Raw genomic sequence first — 27,588 nt, forward strand, 5'->3', positions numbered from 1 at the left:
CAACTTCCGTATATGCGCACATCTTCTGTATATACACAACTTGAAAAACTGGGAATCCATAAGTAACCTTAAAGACTTCACCTCTTCCTAGAGGGATTTGAGAAGCAAGGCAGACCTAGATCAAGGTGATCTTCAGACTCTGCAATATCTTGTAGATACAAACCTTCAGATCCCTAACGAGGGTGCCTTCATTGTTGGATAAGTGGTGGAGGAGGAGGTGGCAGAGCCTGTCCGACCTCCACGTGTGCCCCACCCCCATGTTTAATAGATGTGATAGCAAGTTCCAGCATGCAAGGTTGGCACCCACGACGATGGCTATTAAATCCCTTCCTTGGAACTGGTTATGCATTTCTTGGTCGTGGTGCGAGATGGTAGTGTTGTGAAGTGCGATAAGCGTTGTGGAGCTCCTGCACACCTCGCAAGGTCTAGGCTTTGGGGAAGAGGCAGAGAAGCCAATAACTGGTGAGCAGTGTGGGTGTGTTGGTAGTGTTGGATGATCCTTGGGACCTTGGAACATCCAAGGAGAATGAACCTATTGGAATTCTCATCAGCCTAGTTCGTTTGCGTGGCACAGTGCAGGGGAGAGGAGAAGAGCCAGGGTTGACAGACCTTGGCCAAGCACTGCTCGATTATCGCCTTCTGGTTCATTAGCGATGGGGAACTTGTGGGGAACCTGTGACAAGACTTTGGTTTCTGAGGGCCCCTGTGAGGAATTACGGTTGGAAAGGGCTCGAATAGCTGGATGAAATACGTAGAGACAAGTGTAGAAGAGATGGTAGGACGCTGTATTCAACTTCCAAGCCCTGTTTTGATCCAGGTGGATATTGGTGGCCACCTACCTATTCCAACTAGAACCCCTAGCTAGTTTCATCTGTTTCCTTGTTCATTTCAGCATTTACTATTTTTAGCAGTTTTTTGAGGGGTAAGGAAAGATGATGGAATTTTATTTCGGTTTCTATAACATCTTGGAAGAGGATTTGTTGAGGGGTAAGGAAAGGTGATGGAATTTTATTTGGGTTTCCATAACATGTTCGATGAGGATTTGTTGGGAGTTAAAGAAAGAGGCAAAGGTTTTTCTTCAAACACACTTGGACAATGAAATTTATTGGGGTATCTATCACATGTTGGAAGAGGATTTCTTGAGGGTGAAGAAAAGATAATGGAATTTTATATGGGTTTCTATAACATGTTGTTGGAGACTGATTTGTTGAGACTTAATTAAAGAATCCAGAGACCCTAAATGTGACATTTAAAGCACTAATTCTAAAGAAAAATCCTTTGGAATCTTTCAAGGACTATAGACTAATTTCTTAATTACTCAATTTATAATATCATCACAAATATCCTAACAGATAGCTTGAAGAATGTATTATCATAGTCCATCTTGGAAGAATAATTTGCATTTCTCTTCAACAAAGAAATTCAAAATGTTATAGGGTCATCTTAAGATGCTATAGAGTCATCTTAGGAAATGAGAAACTATATGGTAGGAATGATCCTTAAATGAGATGCTCTATACAATGGAAGTTTCATGAATCTTAGAAAATGACACTTCGTCAAAATCAAGATATTTTCAAATTTGTATATGTAAATGAAAATGACATTTTGTCAAAATCAAGATATTTTCAAATTTATACATGTAAATGTTTAGTGTTTAAGTACCTATATATATATATATATATATATATATATATATATATATATATATATATATATATATATATATATATATATATATATATTTAATTTTAAGCCAAAAATATTTTGTAGAAGACCAATAATAAGATGTTATTTTTTCTTCATTATTCTTTTAATTCAAAATCAACAATTTAATAATAAAATATTATAATAAAAAATTTCACTTATATTTTTTAAATATTACATCTTATTTTTTATTTTTAATTTTAATATGATATTTTAATCTAATTGGTATGGCTTTCACCCTCTCACATAACTGTTTTTTTGTCTTATTTTTATTTTAGCTGATTTGTCTTCTTCCACTTTTATCTTAATATAAAAATGAAAAATAAAAATTATAAACCCATTTTATAATTAAAATTTAATATTAAATACATATAAAATACAACCACTCTATATACGACTTTAAAATCATAGAGTCATACAATACTTTGCTTCACAATGATCATCATTCCTCTCTCTTTTTTATTATCGATTACCATCTGTTTTCATTTGCTTAAGCCTTCATGAGCTAAACCATTTCTCTTACTACTTATCCATAATAATCTATTTTAAATATGTTCAAGATCAAAGTACAATTTCTTTTAAATTGGTCAGAGATTCCATAAGCCAAACGCTGCAATTTTTGGTAAACTCCAAATTTACAGTACCGTTTGAAGGATGTTCAACTATCAACTCTGAACTTTTCTTAAATCAAACTTACCTATACTTTCTACTTTACAAAGTATCATAAAAAACCGTTAAGATTGCAAAAGTATAAATAAAAGTGTAAGAGAAACCGAAATAAGATCCCTCCAAGAATAAAATAGGCCAGTAATTCCATGTGATTCTGTCTTGTTCCTTTCTTTTGATGATCACAGATGGCAGATGGCTAGTGGAAAGAGAGTGCCAGTGGTGAATGTGAAAGGAGGGCGTGAGGTAGATTAATGAATTAGGGCCAAAAGTGGGCGTAGAAGCCATGCCATCTGAGATCTGCAAGAAGCTTTTTCGCATTTTGCTTGGTGATCTTACCAAAACTGAACCAGTGGTAGTTCCACATGGATGGGTGATTGTAGTGAACCACCATAAAGAGCTCGTCCATAATGAGAGGCATCTTTGGATCGCTGACCCATCACCTCAGAATCGGCCACTCGCTTCCCTCGATGTCCATCTTTACAACCACTATATCAGTCGCTTTCAATTGCAGCTCCTCTTTCATAAACCTCGGTATATTTATGGCATTCCTGGCTTTATCCTCTGAGTCTGACACAATGTTGTAGTGCACTTGGATTCGATCCACCATCCACTGCGAAGGTTGGGGAGTGGCCTTTACAGTGAGGGAGGAGGGATTCGTCTATGCTACGTTACTCTCTTTGTCAAAACCAAGCGGGTTCGGCTTTTTCGGAGCTTGGAATCGACTTTGAAGGCGTGAATCTCAGTGAAATCACAGGGCTACATGCGAAGAAACCATGCTAGGCTGGTGCTGAATGCATTAGCACCCAGATCCAGTAGAACCCGTCGCTGTCTGCCATGGAGATCGATCGCCTTGGAAGGCAGAAGCCACGACAAGATGTGCGTTTTGTCCTCCACATCATTGGAAAATCGGAGGGCGAAACCTCTGCGGAAATTGTTGCGATCATCGAGCTTCTCAATGAGATGACCTCTTACAAGGCAGGCAACAACGTCCTATCCACTTCATCTGCCACCATGGATTCTCAACCTAATCTTCATCTTTGTCCAAGAATCCTTCTCTCATCCTGCACAACTCGCTACTGTTTCTGGCCATGGCTTCCCATTCATTATGCTTAAACACTTGCGCAGTGAAGCCTTGGCGCTTGCAGGCCACAAAAATGCCAAACTCAATGCCAAGAAATCCAAAGCTATGGATGTGATTCACATAAATATCAAGAAAAATATATGTGGACAGTGTGAGGACCAAGGCATAGAGCAGCCACAGGTGAATCATTTTGCTTTTTCTGGTGCCCTCTGTGTCTGAGAATGAGAACAAGAATGAGAAAACCAGATACGTTGCAAATTTTCACAATGAATGCAGATAAATTCAAATTTCAAATCGATCCACTATTCAGCGCTCACCCAAGTCGTCCCGCCCATTCCAACAGTGTGCAAAATCCTGATTCGCGGCTCAGTTTCAACTTTCAAACAAGAAACAACCATATCCGAACCATCATGGATCCATGTTCCATCAGCCATGCCATGGATGATGAAATTCACTCACAAAACCTTTACCGGAAAGCTCTTGTTAGAAATATTCCAGGTGTGTCAGTGTGGTTGTACCGGAGAGTTTGAGAGTTCAACCTTTGGCTAGTACTGTAAGGGCCGGGCATTAAATTTCCTACAGAGGTGGAAATAATGCTTGCCCAAAGTGCAATATGAAGGTGTAGGTTATTAATTTTTGTTTGGGGAAAAAGAGTGTCCACGCGCGGTGCGTGATCTAATCTTCGATGGGCCACGTTAACAATGATGCACTTTTGCTTTCGGATGATACACCGATATTTGTTCCTTTTCAGTGAAAATATAGGTAATGTATTTTTTAAACAAAGTAATAATTTTATCTCTCCCTATTAACTTTATCATATTATACGCATTTTATTTTGGAATAGGGATTTTGGGTTACTAATTAAATTTTGAGATTTAATTTTAGTTATATTTTGAAAAAACTTGATAATTTTTTTTGTGAATGCCAATAAAAATTATCAAACTTCATAAATTTTAGATATCATAACACTGTATCTATAAAAAAAATTGAAATATTTTTATTCAAATTCTAGCCATTTTGTGGTCTGAACAATTCCTCCACCTCCATGAAGAAATAAACGAAATGCGATATGAAGGTGCATGTTATTAATTTTCGTTTAATGAAAAAGATTGTCCACGCGTGGTCTAATCTTCCATGACCCACGGACAGAGATGTTGGAACTACTACACACCTACATGCAGACTCTTAGTTAGAGCATGCGACTACATGCAACTACTACACATCTACATGCAGACTCTTAGTTAGAGCATGGGACTGCATGCAAGATTCCTTTTGCATGATTTACTCCTTCTTTAACTCCGCAACTGGCTAGTTATCTCCGGAACTTGCTCTAGGTGTTGAGTCTTCTCATTGATCACCATTATGGTGCATTACCTTGGGATCTTCACCCAGTAATGCGATATCATGAGCATTGTAACCTATTTTCTAATGTATTATTCTTTTCTTCTTTCGATTTTCTTTTAGTGTTTTTTCTCTGCAAAGCTATGTGTTCAACCTTTACTAGCTAGATTCATCTGTGCAGGTTTTCTAACACATTTACATGGTATCAGAGCCCATAGGTTGCTAGATAAAAGGTGCACCAGTACTTTATTTTGCAGGTATTACAGCTTGGAGATCAAAGATCGACAGAAAAATGGAGTTTCCCAAAGCATCGATCCTAACACCGTACAACTATCACGAATGGAAGGACCAAATGGCCCGATACCTTCGTCATAAAGGGTTGTACATGGTTACCATGGCTACAGAAATAGAACCCACTTCAGCCATAGAGAAATCCAAGTACGTCAACTGTATGGATGAGGCCCACAGATCCATATGCATGTGCATCTCTCCAAAGTTGCAGTTTCACCTATCTGCCTGCAATACTCCCAATGAGATTTGGAAAAAGGTTGAATATCTCTACGGGAAAGAGGATGAGATGAAAGGACATCTGCTCGAAGTGGAGTTTCTCTCATTGGATCCACGAAACTATGACAAAATTCAAGACTTCTTCACCAAATATAATGATCTATTTTTGCAACTCAAGGGTTGTGGAATTGACAAATCCAAGGGGGAAAGTTGCCAAGTTCTCTCTATTATGTCAAAGCTCGGACCGGAATACTCCGTCTTTGTGTCTACATTTCATTCAGTAAGGCTCGCAACAAGTAAATCCTACACTATGCCTTCTCTCAAAGAATTTATGGAGTCCCTTATTTTTGAGCAAGATAAACTCATTGGCATGGGGAAAATCAAACCTCCAAAAGCGCATGCACTTGCTATGCGTGATGGAAGCCACAATAAAAATCATAGATCTGATTCAAATCAGAAAAATTAGCAGCAAAAAGACAAGGGAAAAGCGCATTCCCATCCAAAGAAGGAAGGGTACACCAAGCCCTTCAATGACTCCTCCGGCTCGAGAAATGAGAAAGGGAAGAAAGGAAACAGATGCACCTACTGTCAAAGAGGATTCCATCCAGAATCCTCTTGCATGAAGAAAAAAATTGATCAAATGGAAGAAATCCTTCAGAAGCACAACCTTGGGGACCACATCCCTCAGGGCGCCAAGAAGAAAACTGAGGATCCGCCACACGGGAAAGGTAACAATTTTCATGCTTTAGTTGCAATTAATTCTTCTCCTGATGCATGGATTATAGATTTTGGTGCATCACATCATATGGCTGCTGCAAAGGAAGTCTATTCCTCTTTGGATGCATGCAAAGGACCTCCCATCCTCATGGGAGATGACTCACCTATTGAAACTACCGGAAAAGGTAGAGTGGAACTTTTACACGAAAGCTTTGAAGATGTGCTTCATGTTCCAAAACTTTCGGTAAATCTGCTTTTAGTTTATCAAATCACTCATTCCGGCACCAGAAAGAGAGTGGAATTCATTCCAGATGCAGTGAACATATATGATCTAGATAGCAGCTCCAAAATTGCAACCGGTGAGGTAAATAATGGAACCAGACTGTATACATTTTCTGAATTTATTGAACCTGAATCCTCTTTATTGCTTACACATGTTGATGAGAGTAGTAGGCTTTGGCACGAGAGGTTTGGTCACTTAAATTACAGGTATATGCAGTAGCTAAGCAAGAATGAGATGGTGGAAGGCTTGCCAAATATCAGTTTCTCCAAAGGAGTTTGTGAAGGGTGTGTCCTTGGCAAACATCCTAGAGAAAAGTTTGACACCGGAAAGACTCACAGAGCGTCCTCTCCTCTAGATCTGATCCATAGTGATCTCATGGGGCCTTTTCCTCATCCTTCCATCAACAAAGCAAGGTATGTGCTTACATTTATTGATGATTTCTCACGGTATACTTGGGTGTATCTTCTCAGGAACAAATCTGAAGTTTTTGAGCACTTTGAAGATTTCAAAGCACTAGTTGAGACACAGTCAGAGAGAAAGATCAAAGCCCTCTATACAGACAATGGGTGGGAATATGTTAACACAACACTTCGGAACCTTTGCCTTCAATCCGGCATACAGTTGCAGTACACATTTCCATACACTCCGCAGCAGAACGGAGTTGCTGAGAGAAAGAACTGATCTCTCAAAGAGATGGCTTCCTGCATGTTGCATGCTAAGTCACTGCCTCATAAGCTATGGGCTGAAGCACTTAATTGTGCTAATTACATCCAGAACAGATCTCCTCATAGGTATGTCAAGGATCATACCCCCTTTGAGGCTTGGAGCGGCACTAAACCAGAGGTCACCCACTTCCGTGCTTTTGTCTCCCGAGCATGGGCCAGGATCCCCTCTGAAAAGAGGAAAGCTCTTGATCCACAGAGCATTGAGTGCATCTCTGTTGGATACACTGATGGTGTGAAGGGATACCGACTCCTGATTCCCTCTACGGACAAGCTCATCATTGAGCGAAGTGTCAAATTTGAGGAAAGCCTCTCGCATGCACCTCAATTGCCACATGTAGACACCTTTTATCTACCTCATGTATGAGATGATGACTCAGTACACTCAGATGCAGATACAGAGCATGCAAATGCCAAGGTAGAGCATGCAGATGCAGAGACAGAGTCTTCAGATACAAATTTAGTGCATGCAAATGATGATCCACATCAAAGTCCAGATCGAGCTTCCAGTAGTGAATCATATTCCCCTGTCATAAATCATAGAACAAGGAGCTTACGTGAGATATATGCAGAAGACCACGCAGCCGCTAGAAATGGTCTTGTGGGGGATAATTCTGATCTGCAAAGGACTAGCTCAGAGTTTATTGAGCCTCCTCTTGTCCTCACTGCCATTGAACCATCGCCATCCTGGCATTGTCATTTGGTTCAGTCTTCTGATCCACAGTCTTATGCTGAAGTTGTTGGGCATCCATCTTGGGAGTCCGCCATGGAGGAGGAATATAACTCCCTCCTCGAGAACCAGACTTGGGATCTGGTCCCCCTTCTTTCAGGAAGGAAACTTTTCCGATGCAAATGGGTCTACAGGACTAAGAGTGTTGTAGATGGGCAAATCACTAGACGGAAAGCGAGGCTAGTAGCTAAAGGCTTCCAACAAGTGCATAACATTGATTATGACGAGACCTTTTCTCCAGTAGCAAAGATGGATTCCATACACCTTACGCTTGCCATTGCGACTACGCGGGGATGGGAAGTGCATCAGATGGATGTGAAGAATGCCTTTCTTCATGGAGATCTATCAGAGGAGATTTACATGGAGCAGCCACATGGTTTCATTCAGGATTCATCTTTGGTCTGCAGACTGAAGAAATCTCTCTACGGCCTTAAGCAGGCCCTGAGAGCCTGGTATGTGAAGATGGATTCTTTTCTCTTATCACAAAACTTTGAAAGATGTAAGTTTGATCCAAATGTTTACATGCTTAGGAAACATGATTCTGTTCTTATCTTAGTTTTGTATGTGGATGATCTCCTAATCACCGGTAGCTCGGCTTCAGCCATTGCTACAGTCAAGAGAGCCTTGCATGATAGGTTCTTGATGACGGACATGGGTCCATTACACTTCTTTCTTGGTCTTGAGATAAGCCAAGATGCCACAGGCATCAAACTCTCTTAGGCTAAGTATGCACAGGATCTCCTCGAGAGATTTCGCATGACTGACTGCAAGACAGAACTGACTCCTTTTCTGTCTGGGGTCCACCTTGAGGATGGAAGTGACACTCCATTAGTTGACAGCACTCTCTACCGACAGCTAGTGGGGAGCTTATTGTACCTCACCCACTCCAGGCCAGATCTCTCATATGCAGTAGGGGTAGTTTCCAAATACATGCAGGAGTTGCATGAGCTACACTGGAATGCTTCCAAGCGCATCCTCCGATATGTGCAGGGCACCATCACCTTTGGGATTCACTATGCAATCGACATTACATTGAATCTCCTTGGTTTCACTGATTCTGATTGGGTGGGCGACAACATTGATCGCAAGTCCACCTCCGGATATTCACTCAGTCTAGGGTATGGCCCTATCTGTTGGCCGAGCAAGAAGCAAGCTGCTATTTCTCTCTTCATCTGAGGCCGAGTATAGAGGAGTAGTCAACATCACCATTCAGGCTGTGTGGCTACAACACTTCCTCACTGAGTTGGACGTCCAGTTCCACTAGCCCATTGTCATCTGGTGTGACAACCAGAGCACTCTCAAATTTTGCAGGGATCTAGTACAACGGCAGCGGACGAAGCACATAGAGATCCATATGCACTACATCGGAGACTTAGTACATGATTGGGTCATTGATTTGCAGTTCTGTCCCTCAGCAAAATAGACTGCAGACATCTTCACCAAGACATTCATTGAGTAGAAGTTTCGCTCTCTACATGATCGTCTTGGAGTGAAGGACACAGTTGCTTAACAACTGTCTTTTCTTCCTCTTTTATTTTTATTATATTGTATTTTGAGAGGGGCTTTTTCCCACGAGGTTTTCCCTCTTTCCTCAATTTTAGTACAAGTTGCACTGTATTTTGGGTTACATTTGGCCTTAGTTGCCAGGGCCCATTTTCTAGTTTTCCCCATAGTGGTGTTCAGGGGGGGTGTTGGAACTACTACAAACCTACGTGCGGACTCTTAGTTAGAGCATGCGACTACATGCAACTACTACATATCTACAAGTGACTCTTAGTTAGAGCATGGGACTGCATGCAAGATTCCTTTTGCATGATCTACTCCTTGATTTGCTCCTTCTTTAACTCCGCAACTGGCTAGTTATCTCCAGAACTTGTTGTACGTGTTGAGTCTTCTCATTGATCACCACTATGGTGCATTACCTTGGGATCTTCACCCAGTAATGCTATATCATGAGCATTGTAACCTATTTTATAATGTATTACCCTTTTCTTCTTTCGATTTTCTTTTAGTGTTTTTGCTCTGCAAAGCTGTGTGTTCAACCTTTACTAGCTAGATTCATCTTTGCAGGTTTTCTAACATATTTACAAGAGATACAATTTAACAGGCCAGTATAGGCAATTTTAACTATATTTAATGTTTTAAAATTGTTTGGTGCCTGTATTTTTAATCGTGTTTTAAATTTAGGAAAACTTATTTTTGACATTCTTTATTTTTACTTTTTTTTTTTCACTTACCAGTACGGGGTGTTCTTTCACTTTTTTCTCCACCTACCAGTACGGGGTGCTCGAGGAACCAGGTGGCATTGTTGGTATTCCACTGGAACTTCATAGATGGAGTTGGTGATCGCGAATGGGCAATGGGCATAAACCTCCTCCCCAAACTACACAATTGGCAATGGCTATAACTTATAACTGTACAACAATTATCAACGCTGCCCATTGGCTCAATGGCACAAGACACTAAACGAGAAGCCTAGAACTTGAATTGAAATCCAAAATACGAACGTTGTCTATTAAATACAAAAACTAAATGAATTTTTTTACTGAAGATATCACAACATGCAGTATGATGTCTAATTAATTAAGGTAATATATTTCAATGACCAGAGCAAATCTCGATGGGAGATCTTACACAACTGCGATGTGGCCTAATAAATTCATGACTCGAAATAACATTCCCCATCGCCGATCAGGAGTTCTCGACTACTTGGGAGCTAAATCCAAATTATGCCCATTGATGGTAGTGCGGCGCACCCTTTCCGTCTCTGTAGGTGACGACCTTTGCTTTTGTTGGTGGTGCTTTTGCTCGCAATTCTCCTGCATGGTCTCTGACTCTCTATATACAAGGAGTTTTAGGGTCCTCGAGACAGTCCACAGTGTACAGGGATTCACCTCCAGCAGTCAGCCTAATAATCTGTGTCCACAACACTTCAGAAATCTACAAATGCTCAGCTCAGTCCACATTGGATAGGGATTCACCTCTAGCATGATAATATGCATCCATAGCACTTGAGAAATCTACAAGTACTTAGCGCAATCCACAACGGACAGGGATTCGCCTCCAGTCAGATAATTTGCGTCCACATCACTTCAAACATCTACAAGTACTCGGCTCAAATACCACTGACCACTCAGAGCATCCAGGTTAGATTTCCCTTTCAACCATGAACTCATTAATAAATTTGCTGGCCGTCGAAAGTTTCCCATTGCAGTCTTAGAACTGACAATGTTTAGAATTCTATAAGACCAAACGACTTGTGCTTCTCTGGTGACAACCTGCTCAAGTTGGCCTAAGTCAAATGGTTCTTTCTAATACATATCAAAAGAAAACTTACACCATTGAGATTTCAGAACATTTTATGGTTATAAAATCAGAAGACGCTTGGAAATGTTGGCTGTCTAGTTGGGAGTCTTGAGAGTCCAGTTCAAGGTCTTTTGTTTAATTATGGCATACTAGATTCAAAAAAATTTAGTGTACTGCATCCTAATTAGCATGATCCCCTTCTAGCGACATGAAACAAGGTTTTGAGAACATATATAGAAGCTCATCAAAGAAATTGTTAATACGGTGAATGATTATGAATAGTTTGGCAACTAGGGAACAAGGTAATGTTTCAAATAATAGGAACTAGTCCCCAATAAGGGTATGAAGCACACTAAAATGCTATTTTCTTAAGACTCCATAGTCTCCTTGGTTATGAAGCATGCTAAAATGTTATTTGCTAAAAACCCCAAGGTCTAACTTAGAATCCATTGTTTGTTTTGTGAACTATAATCACCAATAGTCTCCACCAGAACACAATCCATCTTCAAAATGATGAAAGCGAGTGGCATATCTTACCATGATTTCTGGCTTAACAACTTTTGAAATGAACTTGGTGGCATTATGGGAATCTCTGCACACACGAAGGTTCTTCACAATTTGAATTGGAATTTTAGGTAGTAGTCTCATAAGCCCAAAGGCATCAACGAACCTCTCATAAGCCCAAAAGCAATAGCCAACATCATGCAACACATATCTTGTGTCGGGCACATAACCTACTTCCTTTATTAATTGAGTCAATCTACCCAACTCTGCATAGATCTCCTCTATTTCTGGCTGTGATTTTTCTCCCACTAAAAAGAAATTTATTTTATTCTTGACTTTTATCCAGCTACATCCCAGATCCCTTTTCACCCCTACATCCCTCATCAATTTCCTAACTTCTGTCACCTCATCCCATCTACCTACACTGGCATACATATTTGACAGCAACACATAGGTTGCAGCATCATGTGGTTCAAATTTAAGGGCATGTTTGGCTGCATGTATTCCTATCACTATATTCTCATGGTTTCTGCAAGCACTAAGCAAGGTTATCTAGACCATCAGAGCAGGTTCAAAGGGCATTTCATTGATGAAGTTCGTTGCTTCTTCCAAGCATCTTGCACGACCAAGAACATCAACCATGCAAGAATAGTGCCCCATTGTTGGCATGATTCCAAAATGGAATCATGGAAACATAAAATTTATAGCTTTCATCCAACAGGCTGACATGGCTACAAGCAGAAAGAAAACTTACAAACGTTTTATGTCTTGGCTTCATACCTACCCTTTGCATTTGTTCAAAGAGCTCAATGGCATCCTTACCAAGCCTATGTTGAGCATACCCTGCAATCATCGAGTTCCATGTGACCACATTCTTGTTGGGCATGTGGTCAAACAATTTGAGTGCATCCTTTATACTTCCACATTTTGCATACATATCAACCAGGGAAGTTGCCACCCAAACATCTGAATCAAACATTTATTTTATGATTTGGGTAGGAATCTTCTTGTCATCTTCTAATGCTGTCACATAGGCACATGAGCATAAACCACTAGAAAAGGTGGACTCATATGGTTTTCCACCTACTAGTTGCATTTGGGAATATAGTTTAAGCCACTCATCACCATGCCCATTTTGGGCACATCCCGCGATCAGAGCTGTCCAAGAGATCTCATTTTGTCGCGACATCTCATCAAACACTTTCCGGGCCTCTTCCATGTTTTTTTATTGGAAGTGTATGTATTTTTAGTGTGATGTAATAGTGCTTTTTCTTTAAATTTAGTATTAATTTTATCATATTTTGTATTTTTTTCAATGTTAAGAGGAAGTGGGCATTGATTCAGGTATATATTTGGGCTATTATTTAACATGATGTTTTATTTTGGAGTGTATGTATTTTTAGTGTGATATAATAGTTAGTTTTTATTTATTTATTTTTATTAAGTTTATTGTTAATATCATAAAAATGTTGTTATTATATTTTGTAATTTCTTTTTTATGCTAAAGGAATTAGCATAGCTATGTACTTATATGACATGATATTACCTTTAAATCTTAGGATGAACTCAAGCTTATCATTGAGGAAATCTTAGATAAACTCACCACTAAGCACTAAGCACATGCTTGGTAAGTGAACAGGTCATTCTTGAATCCCAACTATGCTCATGTGTTATATAAAGAATAGAAGAGAAATTGTGCCATTCCCGAATCCCAACTATGCTCATGTGTTATTTAAAGAATATAAGAGAAATTTTTATCACTTAGTACCTTGTTAGTTTAGTAGCAATGGAGCTTAAGAGATATTTACAACAACCATAAATTCGAAATTGAGAAAGGAAAACTATGCTTATGTGTTATATAAACAATAGAAGAGCAATTTTTATCACTTAGTACCTTGTTAGTTTAGTAGCAATGAAGCTTCAGAGATATTTACAACAACCATAAATTCGAAATTGAGAAAGGAAAATAACTCTCTCTTTGAGAAGATGAAAAAAGACAAGTTGAAATTCCGCATGCATTTTTGAAATGGGGTTGGTTCATTAAGTGACAAGTTCGAGGAGGTATAGTTTGATCTCAGACAAGCTCTAGATAATACAACCTTTCAATAGAAAAAGAAAAAGGAAAGTAGACAGATCAAAAGAATAGTCAAGTTCATGAGGAGGGTTTACTCTTGGCCCACGATCCAGTGGGACACGACCTGAAAGTCCAGCCTCTGGGGGAAGTTTAGTTGCTTGTTATTTAGAAGAGAAAGCAGGTTTTTCAAAACTTTGTTCCAAGTGAACTTGGTGCTTTGGCTGAATCTGTTAGTCCCTCAATCTCAGCCTTTGGAATGGATTGGTATCCCTATCTAGTACTTTGTTCTTATGAGGCCATTGCCTAAGCTAACACCTAGGTAAAAGTGAGCTTTAAGTTTCTTTTCCTATTGACTATAAATAGCTCTAATTGACTTAGGAATTCGAAATTGCTGAGGAAGCAAGGTCAAGAAATGATTAAAGAGTAAACATGCATTTATACAGTGAAACTAATAGAAATCCTTGACTCCTCGATCCAATCCAACTTCTTGATTTTATATAGGTGAGGGGAACTTCTTGTTATTCAGTCGATCTAAAAGAGTTTGTTCTCAAATCCGATTCCATTTTCAGACCGACTTAGTTCAACTCTTCTAGTTCTAATAGGTTGAATTATTAGTGCAACTTTGAGATGATAGCAAAACTTCTTCTTTACTGAATGAAAATATAGTTTAAGAATGAGATTGTGAGAAACAAAGGATTCATCTTAAAGCAATGGGAATGATTCAATGGGATTACTTATGATACTAGTATTAGTGACACATGTCTCCCATCAGGCTTCTCTGATGAACCATAATCCAATAAAGCCATCTGAGACAAGACGAAAAAAGGCAAGTTGAAATTCCACATGCATTTTTAGCTTTGATGGTACTTAGAATTGGGGATTTAATTGAGAAGGAGTGTAGCAATCATTACATATAACATTAATAATATCAACTACCTAATAAAGCTAACCTATGCTTAGAGTAGTTAACCTATGCTCACAATAGTTGACAAGTAGTAACGAGAAGTCTTAAGTGATTTTTTGGATTGAAAAATGTACTCTTTAATTTATAATGATTTAATGTATACATTTAGTTTATTTTAAAAAGTTAGTTAGTGCAGTGAGAGACCTAATTAAAGGTATATATATGAAATAGTAATATGATATATTAAATTTTAATTTGTATATTTTAAATGTTTTGTATTTTGTTTTTTTTAAAGATTTTTATATTATTGAAATTTAATAATATAATAATTTTTAGAATAAGAATCATTACATATTATATTAATAATATCAATTATTTAATAAACCTAACCTATGTTCACAATAGTTACAAGTAGTAATGAGAAGCCTTAAAATGATTTTTTTGGATGGAAAATTCACTATTTAATTTATGTCTATTTAATGCATAAATTTAGTTTATTTTAAAAAGTTAATTAGTGGAGGGAGGGATATAATTAATGACATAGATATGAAATATTAATATAATATATTAAATTTAAATTTGAGTATTTTAAATGATTTATATTGTGTTTTTTCATTGAAATTTAATAACATAATAATTCTAAGTAAGATTTTAAAATTTTTATTATTAAAATTAAAATTTTTAATATAAAACGAATTTAAGTTTTTGAATTTTTTTTTGGAATATTAGAATTTTATAAATTTATTGATTATTTTTGTAATTGTAGTAATTTTTAATTATATTTTGGAAAAAAATAATTAGAAAATATACCCAGAAAAAGGTCATAAGTTATAACATTTGGATTATGTTTATTAAATTTATTTTTTGAATTATTATTATAATTTTACAATGTTGTATTCTTGTGTATTCTTGTTCTACGTGAAAAACAATGTGGTTCATCAATCCTAAATAATTATAATGATGTCACATAGGTAAAAGAAGATTGGTCAATTCAAATACACATTGAAGAAAGATGAATGAACTCCATGTTTTATATCTTTACCTAGCTGTTTTATTTTATACATATGTATTGTAATTATCTAGCCATATATGTTATTCAACTTTAGGGTTTGTAACCTCAAAATTATATTTTTAGTGTTCAATGAAAGGTTAAATTAATTTTTTATTTATGGAGAGCTATGATTTATTTCTTAAATATAAACTAAATTTTTCCTTTTTCTTCATAATTATTTTATATTTATAGATAATATCCTTTAAGCTACATGTGTTAATTTTTTGTTGTAAGTTTTATAAATTATTAATTTATTGTAATTGTTTTTCATGTAGGTAAATTATTTCAATAGAAATGCCTCCAAAAAGGAAGGGTCAATCAACTATAGACAAATTTTATGGATATTCTAAAACATCAAAAACTTCTATTGTTAAGGATATTCCATATATACCTGATTTGAATGAAGACGCTAATGAAGATATGGATGAAGAGTTTGTTACTGATCTAGAAATTCTTAGCCATGAAAAGGAAGGACAAGATGATGGATCTAGTAGTTCGAGGAGGAAGACCTTCTCAAAATGAGAATTTCGAGAAGAGTGGACTATAAAACATCCTTGGGTGTATAGTATCAATGTTGAAAATGACAAGACTCGTATGAAGTGCAAAATTTGTGAGAAATACAATGCTCAAGGTCCATGGGGTATTGGAAATGGATGTAATACCATTCAATATGATGTTGTGACAACTCATGCAAAATATGTTATTCATCAAACATCAACTCAAAAAAATTTGTATAAAACTGAAAGGTTGGCAAAGCCCATTACAGAACACATCATGGCTGTAAGTGAAACTAATAAGGAAAGGGTCATAACCACCATGAAGTTAGCATATTTTATTGCACAGAAATATATTTCAATTGTTACATTTGAAGATATTTGTCATCTTCAAATGCATCTACAGACACCTAATATGCCTTCTCAAGTGGAGTATTCTTCCTACACAAATAGAAAAGCAGCCATTGAATTCATTCACTCTATATCAGATTACCTTGAAGAGGCGCAAGCTAGAAAAATGTTAGATAATCCAATTTTCTCTATAATGTTAGATGAAAGTATAGACACTGGTTTGGAACAACACCTTGTTGTGTATTCCACATATCCAGACTTAAAATGTTTGGGCCCTCCAGTGTCACAATTTATGAAAATGATTACTATTCCTGAAGGAAAACGAAAGACTATATATGACACCGTCATTAATTTAAAGGAATCAAGGCAATTGAAAATTGAGAAACTAATAGTAGTTTTGACTGATGGTGGATCATCTATGGTTGGATGTGAAAATGGACTTGTCACATTGCTAAAGAATGATCTACCAAATCTGATTGGTACTCATTGCATTGCACATCGTGAATCACTTGCAGCATCAGATGCTTCAAAGAAGATACCAGAGTTTTTGTATGTTGAGAAAATCACAAACAAGGTATACTCATGGGTTGGAACTTTTGCAAAGAGAAATAATGAACTCACTGCTTTATTAGAGGTAATGGAATTATAATCCTGGCAGGTTATTCAAATCCATGGGATTAGATGGCTCTCTAGGGGTCAAGTGGTTGAAAGACTGGTTACATTAATGCCTGCTATTTTGAGTTTATGGAAGAAAGAAAGAAAGAATTCATGGTATCATAAGGCAATGATTTTTTTAGTTCAATTTTGTTTGAATATGCTTGCTGATGTTTTGAAGGAGTTGAATAATCTAGACAGAAAATTTCAAGAAGATAATGTGGATGTCACATCGCTTGGGATATGTATTGACCATGCATTAAATACTCTTAAAAGATATTTCTACAGACCATATTCTTTTGCAGAAGGTGTTGTACATCTTACTAAATTTTTGAAAGACTCTAAAGATGGTTTCCTTGAAAATGTTGACAAAGAGGGGAATACCCATAGACATGATTTTTTGTGTATTCGAATCCAGGATGAACAATTGTCACAACCAATGGAAGCTTGCATTGATGGCTCCCTCGAGAGTTGCATACAACATACAAGAAATTATGTCTAGGCATTGATTGATAGTTTCAATTCAAGATTTCTAGATATTCATCTTTTTAACGCAACAAGGTTGTTTACTCCTTGTCATTATTCGTTAGATCTTTGTGTGAGAGAAAATAATGTAAAACATTGGCTTGAAACACTTTTTTCACGTTTGTAGCATAAAACATGTAATGAAGGTGAAAATGTACCAATGTTTGATATTGCAACTTGTCAAAGAGAATTATATCAATTTATTGATGTGGTTTATTTGAATGGAGAAATATTGCCAATGAAAGATTCATAGAAAGCATTTTCTCAAACAGAATATTAACACTCTAGGTATCCAAATATGCTAAATTTATGGCAAGTAGTGCTTGTCATACCAACGAGTACTGTTGCATGTGAACGAGGGTTATCTAAGCAAAATATGATCAAAGATATAAGGAGAACAAGAATATCAATTAACACACTTGATGCATTGATGCACATATCATTAATATGTCCTAAAACAACAAAGGTGGAATGGGAACGAGTTTATGAGATTTGGTAAGGTGCAAAGGAAAGAAGACTTTTTGACATGTGAGAATTATTAAGCTACATGTTTTTTTTACTTTGCACAAAGTTTATTTACACATACGTTTTTTTACTTTTGTTGTCCTCTACTATATTTATATTTATGATATGGAATTTTAATGTTCTTTTTGTATTGATGGAATGTGGAATACATGCATTAATAGTTACATGGATGATGGCTTCCATAAGAAGAAATTGAAGATATCATTTGAAATATTCTTCATGTGTTGTTGTTATAGGTTGATGGCACATGAAAAATGTCATCAAGGTTGAAAAATGGCCACATCTTACCAATCTTTTGAAAAATGTAGTAAAAGATGTGATGTGTTTAGATTGGATCACTTTGCTACTATGACATAGCTTCTCTCCCTTTATGCTTCTCAAGATGCATTTAAATACGAGATTCTTTTGCACATATATCCAATCCCCCTCTTTGCTATCTTTAATGCATAACTTCCATGCAACTTGAGGCATTTCGTTGCTTTCATTATCATTGGAGCAATGGAATTTAGAAACTTGTAAGTTGTGACATTAGTTTGATGTAGTTGGATTTTGGAGTAAACCATCATTTTGAATAATATGTATATGTATCAATTAACAGTTTGTTGCCAAATGCATTCCTCTTATTGGATGGATCTGAAAATAGACGTTGGTGGTATGTTCTTGTGCCCTTTTAGGGTGCCATATATTTCTATTTTGTATCAAACCTTATATTAGATAATGTCCGAAATTATCTCTGTATTTGCATGGAACTTAGTATTATTGGGCATCTAAATATTTAGGTGGCATAATGTAGATTGTTTTTTTTAAATGATAATTTAAAGATATGCAATGGATAACCATCAAGTACTTTACCTAGGACCAATTATATACTTTCAATAAACAAAATAAACATGTTTCAAATGTTCAACACATTTTATTGAAACCTCCACAATTATAGTTATCAAAGTATTATAATTTAAATATATTTATCTTTTCATCGATATGTTTACAAGTTAGATTAAAGGGTCTAGTCTCTAAATAATACACCAAGGTGAAAATTATTTTTGAATTTTTAATGAATTTTTTTTGCCAAAAAAAAAATAGTTAGATACTATATGGAGCCATTTTAGAGTGAGTTTGTTATGGTTTTATTTAATGTTATTTTCATACACAATGTGTGTGTGTGTATATATATATATATGTTTAGTTGTTTATTTATTATATCAATTTTAATAAATTTTGGTGATAAATAAAAGGAAGAATTTGATGACAGCATGATTTTATCACATTTAATACTTATAAGTGTTTTCTCTCTCAGAAAGTACTAATGGAGGAAATCATAACATAATCTTATAACATGATGTTAAAATATCCACAATAACCATTTGTTATAAGTTTAGTCTTTTAATTTTTAAAAGCTCAAATACTATGCATTCAATCTTGTTAATATTAAAGTATATCCCAAAACACGCTATAATAAATATGGTAAGATGTATATTTTATCTGTAGATATAATAATATATATAAGATTAGGTAATTTATAACATAAACCATATTAATTAATTTACTTTTGAGTTTTTATTGATAGCATTCAATAGTTTTACCATGTTGGTCATCTTATATGCCCCTTAAATATACTTAGTCATATCTCCTATATAGAATGTTATGGCATGTCCTGTCAACCACATTTGATTTCAGGTTCCAAAGATTTTAATCTATTCCATGCAATTTGAAATCAAAATACAAGATTTAACAAGTTATTTGTTTGTTATGGTAATTTTGTTTTGTTCCTTATGATAAATATGTGACATTTTTTAACATAATTATTTTACCAAAAGGAAATTTTTTAATCAAGCCTTTATTGGTGAAGGGCTAATTTATTGTGAGAACATCAATATTCAAGGGAAAAATTTTAAACAGAACGATAATCTTGAAGGGAAAATTTTTAAACATAACATTTCTTGATGGGAAGCATAAGGACCCAAAATGTCAATTTTTTTTTTATATGATGGGTAAAGAGAAATCCAAATTCCGACCCTGCCTGCGGGCCACCTCATTGATGATGCACTTTTGGTTTTGGGGTGTGGACTTTGGTTTACCACACCGATATTTGTTCTTTTTGAGTGAAAATATAGGTAATGAATTTTTTAAACAAAGTAATAATTTTATCTCTCCCTATTAACTTTATCATATTATACACATTTTATTTTGGAACAGTGATTTTGGGTTACTAATTAAATCATGAGATTTAATGAAGTCAATAGGTGTGCTGTGGGTGTTCTAGAATATGGCTTTCAAAAATTTTCATTCACATAATAAATATATATAGTTTATATTTATTAATGTGAGATTTTTTTTTTTCATACACAATTTAATGGATGAAATTATTAAGTAAATTAAATTGCTCATAAATTAAATTTTACACAAGTGTTTTTAATGATTATCATCATTCTCAACTATTTAATTTATATGATTGTTCTTATTAAGTTCGTAATTTATTTTGCAAATTTCTTTATTACACCCATTTTATTTAGCGAGCAACTTGCAAGAAGGACCATCACTCAAATTATATTGACTAAACCTTCTAATAAAGAACAATGAAACTAAAATCTAATTTACCTTTGACCATTAATGAAACAAGTATACAACGAAGCTCATGATCTCATATAGGTTTTTTACTTTAACCTGTTACTGCTCAAACTAGTAGGGGTCCTAAAAGGGTTACTACTAGGCTGAGGGTAACAATGGAGTGATAGCCCATTGTCACCTCGACTAAGGTTCCCTGCTCTTTACGAATTTTCACCAATGGGAGGAGAACTGTTATTATAAGGATCATGAAATGGATGGACCAATGATAGGGCAAGGGGTGATCTTGGAAGCTATTCACAAGAGAGGCTCAACTATGTGGCTTGCTTGTCATGGAAGACAAGATGGAAGGCTCTCTAGGAAGGGCTTGAGGAAAATTTATAGGGTTAGGTTTTGAGTATGTGTCTTATAAAGGAGATCCCTAAGTCCAAGAATTCTTGTGGAAACTTGGGTTCCAAGTGATCTTTGAAGAATTAACCTTGATAGTGCATGGGATCACATGGGACCAAGTGGACCCGAGGTTCACTCAAGGGGATAAGATTTAGAAGCAATGATATGCTTGACCTAATTAGGGAGGGGAAAGGGATCAAGGAATGAATTTTCAATGAAAGGAAATGCAGGGATCATAGTGAGGTTTCTAGCCTAAGGGAAACCAAGGACAAAAAATAGACTTCGATCTAGGGCTTATGATATCACAAGATCCCACCGTCAGAATCTCATTAAATTTGGAGGGCTTCTTGAGGACACACCAATGCAGTTACGGACCAAAATTGAAGTATTGGATGGATAAATCATGACATAATTGATGCCCTAGGTGACCTAGAGGACTATACCTAGAGAATAGGAAAGGGGAGAAGGAAAATAGGTTTAAGGTGATCACCTTTGAGTGGACCAACACCTAATCCTTTGGGGATATTGGAGTAGGTAGGATTATGTCTATGGACCTTTGAATTTTCTAGGTCATGGAGGCCTCGAAGACAACTTCGCTTGGCACTAGGGCAACAACAAAAGCATATTTAAAAACTTTAAACTTCATTTTGCAAGGTAAATGGCTTGTCAAGATGAATTTTAGTATTGAAACATCCCTAGGAACATTAATTCATTATACATGGCCCATACATGAAGAATTCACAATCAAGAAATAAAAATTCCATAACTTCACATAAGAGATGCAACAAATAAGCCCTAATATAGCGAAATCCAAACAACATTGTATGTGAAAAAATTAGAAAGAAAGAATAACATTAAATGTACTTACATGTATAAGAATACATCCAACCATCCCAAAACTTTCCATCAAGAAGCTCCAAGACATATGAAAATCATCCAAAGATCAAAATTCATTGCATGCTCCAAAAATTTGTCCTCCAAGAAGGATAGTGAAAATCTCTAAAGAGATACTAGTTCCAAATCCAATTGATTATGCTAAAATGAATTCACATCACTTGTATTTATACACTTCTAATGAGTTGGATTTAGCTATTTAGGCCTACATTAGCCCCTACAATAAAATAATGTGTAAAATAAATAACTTTTGGTGAGAAGCTAAGAAAAAGAGTTCATAAACAAAACAATAAGCCTCTAAAGAGGTGGAATAAAGAATAGTGCACATCGTTGGGCCTTGGAGGAGGCCTAATGGAGTCCATATGTGCCATAATGTGTAGTTGATCTCCCAAAAGCAATGGAAAGGGGGTTGGTCCCTTGTAATAACCTGTGGTGCTTCAAATGACATGTGGGGGCACACAAGTGTCCTCATGGGTCTCGAAATAGATAAAATATGCCTGTAGATCACCTGCAAGGGCTAGGATGATGGTGTAGGTGATGGCACATCATTGCACAAGTCTTGGATCATCTGCCAAGTGTATGGTGCAACTCTGGGACCATTGGGCATGATGGATCAGGTGCATCTTCTTCATCCAATAAGTGAACCACGAGCAATCTATTAATGGCTATGGAGATCCATGGAGTGTTGTTTGCTGCTCTGGAGGCCCATGGCTCTCTACACACAACCTACATGTGTTAATGTAGCCCTCTAGGGTCAGGACCCCGTATAGGAAGACCAAACTCGAATGGAAACCACTTGCATTCCCGCATAAGATCCAATGCATCCTCGTGTCTTCTAGCACACCAATTCATTAAAGAAATCAAGTAAAAGAGTTTATAAACCATGGATAACAAGTGAGCACCTCATAATGGCATGCCCTTCCATAATGGGCTTTGGCATGTGCTAATGTCTCCTAGCTCAAAATAGGGTTAGACGAGAATCCTATTAGGTTGTTTCTACATCTAAAGGGGGTGGTATGTCCATGGTACATCCTTCAAATGGTGGTGGCATGTGGCATAATGATGGAATGGAGTAGGTAATGAATGGCGATAAACTGGATCACATGCCATGGTACAAGGGTAGCTAATAAAAGGGAAGCCCACACTTGAGTAAATAATGTGTCGGAGGGAGAAATCGTGGTGCATGAGTTACCCCGACCTTGATTTTTCCACCCTTCTTCATATGCCTCTTGCCTTTTTATGATTTTATTTGGTTAATTGCTTGGGGCTCTAGGTAATGAGAGCATGATGCGTAAAGTATAGCAGTGGATACCCCCTTATATGGTGGGGAAGTTCATCACCCATTGGGGATTGGTGCAATCATGGGTTCATGAATGATAAAATAGGTTCATTAAGGGCCATCTAGGAACTAGGGTGATGGTCATGGAATGGGGTAGAGATAATATCACAACTTTTTCCCACATGCCAAATGCTTTTGTCCCGATCATATTTTTAATTTTGTGGTACAATTTCCTATTGAATGTGACCAATTATGCTTTCTATTTTTCTTTTAGTTACATCAACCTTCAAGCATCATTCCAAGTGATAAGCCTCAGTATTGCAAAAAGAATGCTGCAACTCCCAAGGCTACCAACATTAATTATCAATATGGGTTTCGTACAAACTTAAGAGGTATCAACACTATATGTGCAACATACAATGTGTCCTTCTTTTTTTGATTGATGTAATGGAGTGAATGTCATGAAATCAAAGCCTAAAATAATTGCAAAAATGGTATTGTTACTATATTTGCAAGAAATGGAAATACTGCTTGCTCAACCTGTAAACGCTAACTAATCAATTCATGAAAGGAAAAATGTTAATATAGTTGCAGAAAGAAATTTATTTTATCTACCAATTATAATTGCATATACCATCTACCTAATTCACACTTGCTTGTAAATTAGTAGCCTACTTGCATCATACATGTGATAAAGAAACTAAGTTTGCTCTATTTTGCAGTGAAGAAAAGGAAGGGTTGGAGTGGCTTAGGAGCTTCCCCTGGCCAGAAAATCATAGTTGGGGGTCATTATTCATATATACTAAGTCATAGTTGTAATTGGGATCAAAATTGACGAAGGAACGTGGTGTTACAGGGTTGCTATTCGCAAGGACATATTTTCTACAAGAGAAGACAAAATTGCTACAAGAGGAGCTAACTCACCGAATGACCAAGTAAATCAAATCAAAATGGGATGGGAAATTTTTTTTTATCCATTAGGATGTCTTAGGTCTCTATTGCAAGTGGAATCCTTGCAAAATACCCTTGTTCACATGTGCTAGAAAATAGTAGAAAATTACTAGTCTAAAATCTGGAAATTCGAGAACTAGTGACCTAGTTAGCCTATCAAATGCCTAACCTAATCAAGTGCAAATGAAATGAGGTAAATATTTTTATTATATTGAATGTTTTAATGAGATAATACAAGTAGAATAAACTCAAATGAATCTCATTAACATGTTCTAAAAAATAGCAGAAAATTACTACTATTTGCTACAAGGGACTTCCATAAATTTTAGATTTGTGAATAAGTAAACTAATACAAATAGCTCAATGATGACTATGGCCGTAAAAAGCTATTCCAAGGATGAAATCATGTTTTTGACTCTGAAAATAACCTACAAAATAACTCACTTCATCCATTTAACCCAATCCTACAACAAAAAATCATCAATACTAAATGCAGAAATAGGAAAAACAAGAACAAGAGATGCATGTGAATAGGAAGTGAAAAGAAGAAAAGTAAATTATACAAAAGGTCTCTGAGGCACTTGGGATGGCCAAGCCCAAGGATACTTAGAGTCCTATGAAGGATACCAATATTTAGAATCTAAAAATGACACCAAACTTCATTATTTGAATCAATTCAAGTACATCCCTGCTAGAAATGAAAGTGGAGCTGCAAAAATACAAGTTTTCTCCACAAGAAGACTAAAAAAGTACAAACCCCTAGAGAAAATTCGAAGTGATACTTATACAAAATGATGAGGAATCATTCTCCTTGAACGGTGGAAGTTTTCCCCTCCAAAATTCCTCAAATAGTGGATCTGGTTCCCAACATTAGGAATCTGCATTAAATGACATGGAACATATTCACAGATTTTCTCAATCATTGGAGCTCCAAAATTTGTGAAATAATTTCATAATATCCTATTTATTCATTATCCAATATTGATTCTCCTATAGTAGGAAGAAAGTCCCTAGATTATCTCTTCCTCCAAACCTTCATAATTTGACCAATATTCTCACAATATTCTACAAAAATAAATAATATTAGGCACACATATGCAATTATCCATAAACCTTCGTAATGAACATATTAAAGTTAAAAATATGTCATCTAATGCAAAAAGAGAGTTTTAATGTGCGAAAGGATGGTCAGATGGGCCTTAATTTATGTCTAATTTGGAGTCCCATCACCAAGCCTGACCCAAGATATGGGGCAAGGGGAGGCGGTGGCTGACGCTATGTCGACACAGTGGAGTAATGTGGACCCAGGTGGGAGGAGATATTATTGTGGGTTTAATGAGTAGAAAGGGAGTAACATATGCGAATCAAGGAGCAAGACCATGTAACCAAAATTATGGTTTCCCTTGTAGTACCATCCCTAAAGCCAATAGGTCAGTAAAAGAGATTCCGCAGGACTAGAGTGCAAGGTAACATCCCAAAAGAGACCTGGGGGACAAGAGAACAGACCATGACCACTCTTTCTACTGAATCCCCCCATTAATCCATGCCCAAAGTTTCCATGATAAATAAAATTGAATACTCAATTATCAAATAGCAAGGCATACCTTTAGGTTTGGGAGACCGACCTTCAAACATACGATCATGATAGATGGAAGAGGGACCACATGGATGACTCAGGTGGTAGAGAAGTGGCACATCGAGCTAGTTGGTGGCTACGAGGGGCTATTGGCTGCTAACTGAGGACCATTATGGATAAATTTTTTCTCCTAGGGCTATCACCCACAAAATGGTGGGTAAAATCTGGCTCCAAGTGGGACATGATCTCTCTGAAAAGTGGACAAAGCTACTCAAACAGGAGATCATGAGAACACAAAAAATATGTTGGTTACCTTAGACTTGTTACCTATACATATCAAAGACTGAACCCACGGGGAAACATGTTTTTATGTTGTCTTATGATCACCCATGCTTAGTGTTAGGCTACAAAATCAACAAAAAAATAAAAATATGCAAATTTTAATCTAAATGCAGCCAATATACCATGAGAAATATCATATGTCATTAGTTCTAATATGAAAATCATCATGCAATGCATCCAACCTTAACATTCATATGGTACAAAACTATTACTAAGTGTAATCTTAAAGCTAGTGGAACCAACATATCATTAAATCAATATAAATATGTCAGCCTATATGATTACTCATGTAGAAAATGCCAAAGCAAATGTGGAAAAAATTGCATGGATGATAAGGCCAGTGGTATGTAGGAAAATAGAATGCCCACAAATGGATGATCACGTGAGAAGGTGAAAGAAAATGATGTAATCTAGTCCATGAGATCCTCTGTTCTAGCCAAAACATAGAGATGTCAATGATTAGGCTCATAAAATTTTGATAGATGGCAACCTCATGCATATTATTTCCATTATGGTCCTTATAATTTATGCCATATTTTATGGCCTCTATAGAATTATGATCAGTAGGCAAGGGAAACTGATGAGATGGAAAAACACATGTAGGTTGCCCATGACGATCATACTGAAAGGGGGTATTATAAAGTGATCATGATCTTGAGGGTGTGTCAGAGGAGATAAATTATAGCAAATGAGGGGTTCTTCCTTGACACCATACTTAGAAGGGGGAAAGGGCTCATGGTCACTCGGGATCATTTGAAAAGGGGTGAGGGAAACACTTATGGAAGAATTGAAGTGATAAACACAAGTATAAGGAAAAGGGGAGGGTGAAGTATTATATTCAACGGTTTTTACTCCTCAAACTCATCATTTTCATGTAAGGGAAATAATGACCCTTTTTCTCAAGGGTATTGATGGATATGTCATCATAAATAATTCCTGAGAGAAAGGGTAGACCACTCTCAATCTCATCTTCCTTGTCGGTGTCATAAATGGCAGCACAATCAAATTAATTACCAAAAATTTCCCATTTCTCATTTTCAATGTGGAAGTAATATTCAATTTCGACTTCCAATGGGATAATGGGGTCACCTTCTTCAAGGTTCTTAAAAGGAGATTCATTGAGAGTAATATACTTGAGAAAGGTAAGGTTAGTCTCCACTTCACTTTCCATGGACTCATCCTTCCCAACACATGTGTTCTCGAAATCATTCCTTTCATCATGTGGACCAAGGAGGACTCATCTTCCCATTCATCACTTAGATTCTCAAGGTCTTGATGATCCTCGATGAAGTCTTCCTCTTGAATTCTCAATGTGGGGCATAATTGAAAATTCCTAAGAAATCCATCAACGAAATCCTCAATAGATGAGATGCTCCTAAGTTCATGATTTTTCAACCATGAGTTATGACCATAGAGAGAACTAAAGAATAAAAACTTAAGGACATCCTG

General features: G+C 36.3%; 1 pseudogene; it reads right to left on the reverse strand.

The window, feature by feature from the left end:
* Positions 1-2,629: 2,629 nt before the first annotated feature.
* LOC149176268 (uncharacterized) overlaps positions 2,630-27,588 on the reverse strand; it is a 50,584-nt pseudogene continuing 25,625 nt past the window's right edge.

This window comes from Pinus tabuliformis, chromosome 4_1 (assembly GCF_031772625.1).
Source record: "Pinus tabuliformis cultivar Carrire ecotype Pingquan chromosome 4_1, CPIR1, whole genome shotgun sequence".
NCBI lineage: Eukaryota > Viridiplantae > Streptophyta > Pinopsida > Pinales > Pinaceae > Pinus > Pinus tabuliformis.